Source organism: Rhagoletis zephyria, unplaced genomic scaffold (genome assembly GCF_001687245.7).
Source record: "Rhagoletis zephyria isolate East Lansing unplaced genomic scaffold, Rhagoletis_zephyria_1.1 Rzeph_scaffold_06613, whole genome shotgun sequence".
Classification (NCBI taxonomy): domain Eukaryota; kingdom Metazoa; phylum Arthropoda; class Insecta; order Diptera; family Tephritidae; genus Rhagoletis; species Rhagoletis zephyria.
Window position 1 is genome coordinate 25308 of NW_016163696.1, and position 6000 is coordinate 31307.

The window sequence follows — 6000 nt, forward strand, 5'->3', positions numbered from 1 at the left end:
CCAACAGACTTCTACATATCGTTACCTAAATTCACAAAGGCCCTAACTAACACTTTTTTCGAAACTGCGTTTTTCTCAGATTTTGGTAGGATATATTAAAATACACCTGCAATAAAAATTTTGAAGTGTTAGTTCCAAAAACAACGGAGTTACGTGCCACTTTTAAAAAAGCCCTACCTGTTTTGATACTGATTTTGTAATGTTTTTTGCTTCTCCTGTAAAATAAAAAATTTTTGTTGGTTAGGGTCTTTGTGAATTAAGCTGACGATATGTAAGCGGTTATTTACATGCAAAGCTCATTTAACAGATTCCTTATGTGACAACTCTTATGCAATGCCAAGTATGCATAACTGTAGCTCGTTACTGTAACTCTTCTCTACCGATTATTTCTCTACTGGTAGAGAATATACGTCATTCTCTATTACTCATTAGAGAACAAGGCGGCGAATTGATATTTGAATTCGCCTTGGTAAAGAAGCATCGTTACAGGAACGAGCTACTGAGCATTTACCCATGCGCCATGTACACTATGGCGTATAAGTAACTTTATTTCCTGCCCCTATTTCGTACAAAAAATTATTGCACATTTTCATTTAATCATTCACAACTTGTTTATTTTTCCAGCGATTTTCATAGTCAGTAGCTTGATTGTTTTGCAAAAGAAATAAATTTACCCATTTCTATAATTATTATTTTTTTTTAACTGAAAGGTGTTACCTCACAGGTGGCCCCATATAAATTTGATTTGAATCCGAACATAGGATCATGAAGAAATTAACGACAATCTTAAATTTTTATATGAGAATTAAATTCGGTTTGGTTTTTTGCTTAAAAATCTCTCGTTTCCTGTTACGGTTTCAAATTTTTTTCTCATAAAAATGAAAATATCTTGTGGAAAATTACCTAATTTGATATACAAAAACAGAATGCAGATCTACAGCTCACAGTTGAGTTTACGTGTTTCGGATATTCGTGTATACAGATAAAACCCGGATAGCCAGTTAACAGCTGTTCACTTTGATATCCGGATTATGCGGATATACAAAAAATCCGGATACAACCTTCAGGGCCGGTTGTTCAATGTCTGATTAACACAAATCGGAGGGAGAAGCTCCAGTCAAATACAATAACTGCTTTATCGACTTGAAATTTTCAGCATAGTTCCAATCACGATGACAATGCAATTTGAAATATAAATGAATTCCCCATATGGTCCAGGGGTCTTGATTCAAAGGCGGTCAAAAAATAGTAAGATTTATGGCTAACAGAGCGTAATTTGCCAAAGAACGTAAAACCACTATAAAATTGTTAAAGCTGGCGGCGTAGTGTAGCAAAGCTATTTGTGGCAAATTCTANCAAAGCTATTTGTGGCAAATTCTAGATATCAATCTAGTCTAGATATGAACCTCGTTGTAAGAATTAGAAGACTCCAGATGTCGCCCCGACAGAAGAACTTAAATATTGCGCCTAAATATATGCCATGCTACAACGGAAATGGACGGCACGCCATTTCCTTTAATAAAATTAACTGCTGCTATATGTGCATATGTATGTTTATACAAAACGTAAGCAAACAACATTTTGCTTGCCAAGTCTTCTGTTCTCTTTCATTGGAAGTTGAATTATTTTAATATCTATTGCAAAATTTTGTACATAAAATGAAAAAACACTTTTTAATATACAACGCTTTTATAAATGGACTAAAAATTATAAAATAAAATAATGTAAAAAAAATATTTTTTAAAAACAAGCTTTTATTTAACATGTACAATCAAAGGAATGAACAAAGTAGTGTAACAAAAGATTTTTTAGCAAGAAAATTTTGTTAAAACTGCACTAAAATGAATAAAATAAAATAAGTTAAGGTCTCGTTAAAGTTACTAAAAGCCATTTAGTGAAAGGAGTTATTCAAACTCTAATAGAAATTACTAACAATTTGTACTAATTTACTTCGTTTTTAAAAAAGCTTGTCGGCGAATTCAGCGTACATGCATAATTGGTTAGGTATGTATATGTATGTATGCAGATATTTAAATGCCGGTTTGCTATTCGCGCGACAAGCTTTTTTAAAAACGAAGTAAATTAGTACAAATTGTTAGTAATTTTCATTAGAGTTTGAATAACTCCTTTCACTAAATGGCTTTTAGTAACTTTAACGAGACCTTAACTTATTTTATTTTATTCATTTTAGTGCAGTTTTAACAAAATTTTCTTGCTAAAAAATCTTTTGTTACACTACTTTGTTTATTCCTTTGATTGTACATGTTAAATAAAAGCTTGTTTTTAAAAAATATTTTTTTTACATTATTTTATTTGCATTGAACCTGGATCCCGTTGAGTGGTAGTGTGCACCACTTACCACTCGGCTATGGCGGGGTCTACGTTGTCTATTTTTATGTTCACCAACTTCCAGTTTCCGTCTGATGCGAGTTATTTTACGTATACGCACTGTATCCTTTAAAAAATTGGGTCTTTGAGAGAGTGATGTAGAGTTGCCGCTTATATTATACTTCCAATTGCGTAAAGCCAAAACTTTGTGTAGTTACCGCCGGAGTATAGAATAAGCAACTGTATTATTTGTTGTTTAGGCGCGTCTGCTAACACCAGGCGCCTAAATACGTGCTATGTACTGCTGCATGTGCAAAAATTTCCTTTATGCAATTTAGGAAATTTTTGCACATGCACTTCTCAACTGCCATGTAATTGAACTTTCTTAAGTTCTAATTAGATGGCACTTCANTGTATTTTTGGAACGAATTGAATACTTTAAACACGTTTCTAAAAAAAAACTCGTTGGTTAAAATCGGAAAGGCTTTTAGTAAATGAGCGATATGCACTCGCAAGTGATTCATTTACGCATATCTACATATGTGTGTATGTACATATGTACATATACGTATGTAAGTAGGTCCGGTCACTAAATCTCCCGAGTTCATACATTGCAACAAAAACACCGCCTATACCCATAAACTTAGATTAGGGTCGTATATTTAATGGATCTGTGTGCCGTTTTTTCCAGATCAGGTCATTTTCGCAAGATATTTTTATTTTTATGAAAAAACAATCAAACTTTAACATGGAAAAAAATAATCAAAAAACAACAAATCTGTTGTACTTTTTTTAATTTCTATTAAAGCCTTCCTTTGCCAAAAAAATCAAGCTAATAGCTTGAAAATCCATATATGAACTAGTTTCGAATGGTTAAACGAAAATGAGCAATAATTTTTTGTATGAAATAGGGCCAGGAAATAATGTTACTCATACGCCACATCGTACATATACAAACTAAAAAAATTAAAATATCTTGGGGAAAATTACCCATTCTAGAAAAACGGTGTATAGATCCAAAATTAAGTTTACGTGTCTCGACGTTTTTTGTGTATCATTTTAGCGTCCCTGCAGTGTTATTAGCCATACATAAGGCTGATCTCTTTTTTTGGACAAAAAACCGTATATTATTGCGGAAAAATTCCTTTTTACAGTATCTCCATTTAAAAAGAAAGCATTTTTTACAGTACAGTACTTTTTGAAACAGTTTTCCTGGTACTATTTACGTGTATCCCCCGAGGCAAAATGATGTCCATCCCCCGTGTGCCTGAAAAATGAAAGTGTAACAATGAAAATTTTGGGAAATCAGGTTTTAAAAGTTTTTTTTTTTAACGAGATTTAACTCTACCGAAACCGAAACCGAAACTCGATTCCAAATTTTTGATGCTATCGATGCTATCGACTTGAAATTTGTTTGTATACTAATTATGGAGCTCTGAATTGGCCCATCAAATTTTGTTCGGCTCAAGGCACTGTACCATATAGTCGCTATATATCCAATGTGGCCGACTTACATCAACTTCGTTTTTAATGCTATCAAATTGACCCAAATACCCGGTTCTCCTCGGAACCGGACTCGACAGAACCGGTTCTTTAAATAACCGGAACCTCACATCACTACTTAGAACTAAATATATTGTAGTGAATGACACAGCAGAACAACTATGCATACTAATCTTATGAAAAACTTTAAATATATGACATACATATGTATAAATATACATATATACATACATACTATTAGGTGGTTCACAAGGTGTCGTAAGTGTCAAATTGACGTATGTGGTAAAGTTTTTAACGGCTAAATAAATGTTTAGAGGACTTGAATCCGCAACCAACTTTTTTTAACGGTGTAAAGTTTCATATTTAATATGTAAGACTTTTATGGTATTCAGCTTGCGAATCCCTTAAATATAGTTTTAGCCGTTTTAAGTCGAAATCAAGGCGAATTCATATGTACAAGGTGGTGTTGTTTCGTCATCTGTGAGCAGCGTTTGATTGTCAAAATTTTGTATTTCGCTAGTGAGTGAATGAAAACGCGAGTCTTTGTATTTTCTGTCGCCCTATTTTCTTTAGAGAAGAATACCTGGAATTTGACAATGGCCCACTAAAAGCACAAAACAAAATACAAGTAATTGTTGTTTTTGTTGAAGCGATATGACCTTATATAAATTCGCCTGGGTCGAAATAATTTAAATAAATGCATATTCATGTATGTATATGTACATAACATACTTTGTTATGCAATATCTTAAAATGAATATATAACGGGTGATTTTTTTGAGGTTAGGATTTTCATGCATTAGTATTTGACAGATCACGTGGGATTTCAGACATGGTGTCAAAGAGAAAGATGCTCAGTATGCTTTGACATTTCATCATGAATAGACTTACTAACGAGCAACGCTTGCAAATCATTGAATTTTATTACCAAAATCAGTGTTCGGTTCGCTTTACGTCCGATTTATGGTCTACATAATCGACCAAGTGAGCAAACAATTAATGCGATTGTGACCAAGTTTCGCACTCAGTTTACTTTATTGGACATTAAACCAACCACACGAATGCGTACAGTGCGTACAGAAGAGAATATTGCGTCTGTTTCTGAGAGTGTTGCTGAAGACCGTGAAATGTCGATTCGTCGCCGTTCGCAGCAATTGGGTTTGCGAAACACATTTCGAACCGAACACTGATTTTGGTAATAAAATTCAATGATTTGCAAGCGTTGCTCGTTAGTAAGTCTATTCATGATGAAATGTCAAAGCATACTGAGCATCTTTCTCTTTGACACCATGTCTGAAATCCCACGTGATCTGTCAAATACTAATGCATGAAAATCCTAACCTCAAAAAAATCACCCGTTATAAATGGATGTAAGTATATGAGCAAATCTCACCAGTTGTTTTTTTAGTGTCACTCCCTTCTCTTGGCAGAAAAAAAAACGCTAAAGCATTTGAACAATTTTAGCCTTAAAATGTTTATTTAGGCGAAAAAGTACCGAAATTACTCATTTTTTCATTGTCCCATGAAAAAATAATAATTGTTTTTTTTTTATAACATTGGGAAAAATAGAACCCACCAAACAATTTTTGTTGCCGGAAACAAGAAAACTTGTCGCCCCTAGCAACAAATTTACTGCCGGCAATATCGCCATCGAATCGATTTCTTATTACCAGTCGCTCTAAAACGTCCGCCGCAGGCAACTCGCCTAGGCGAGTCGCATTCTTATTACCTGAATGAGTCATTTTATTATTGCTACAGGCGATATTTGAATAATAAGTTCTTGCGAAAATTTTACTCTTTCTTAATATTTCATTTGTTTTTAATAGGGCTGTGCGATTATTCGATTACTCGAGCAAGTTAGTTAATCAATTATTCGGTTAATCAATTACTCGAGTAATCAAGATTTCGATTACTCAAAACGATGATTAATCAAGTTACTTGAAATATGATTACTCAAAAAAAATAATTTTGCTCGTTAATAGAGTTTGCTTTGGAAAATGCTTATTTTCTTTTTTACATTCTGTACATGAAAAAAATTTTTTGTTTTAATTTTTGAAAACAGAAACGTTGTTTTCAAAGTATCAAGGAACTTTAACTACTTTATACATATGTAAAGAGTTGAAATGTTGATTACTCATTTTACTCGAAATGTTGATTAATCATAAAGCA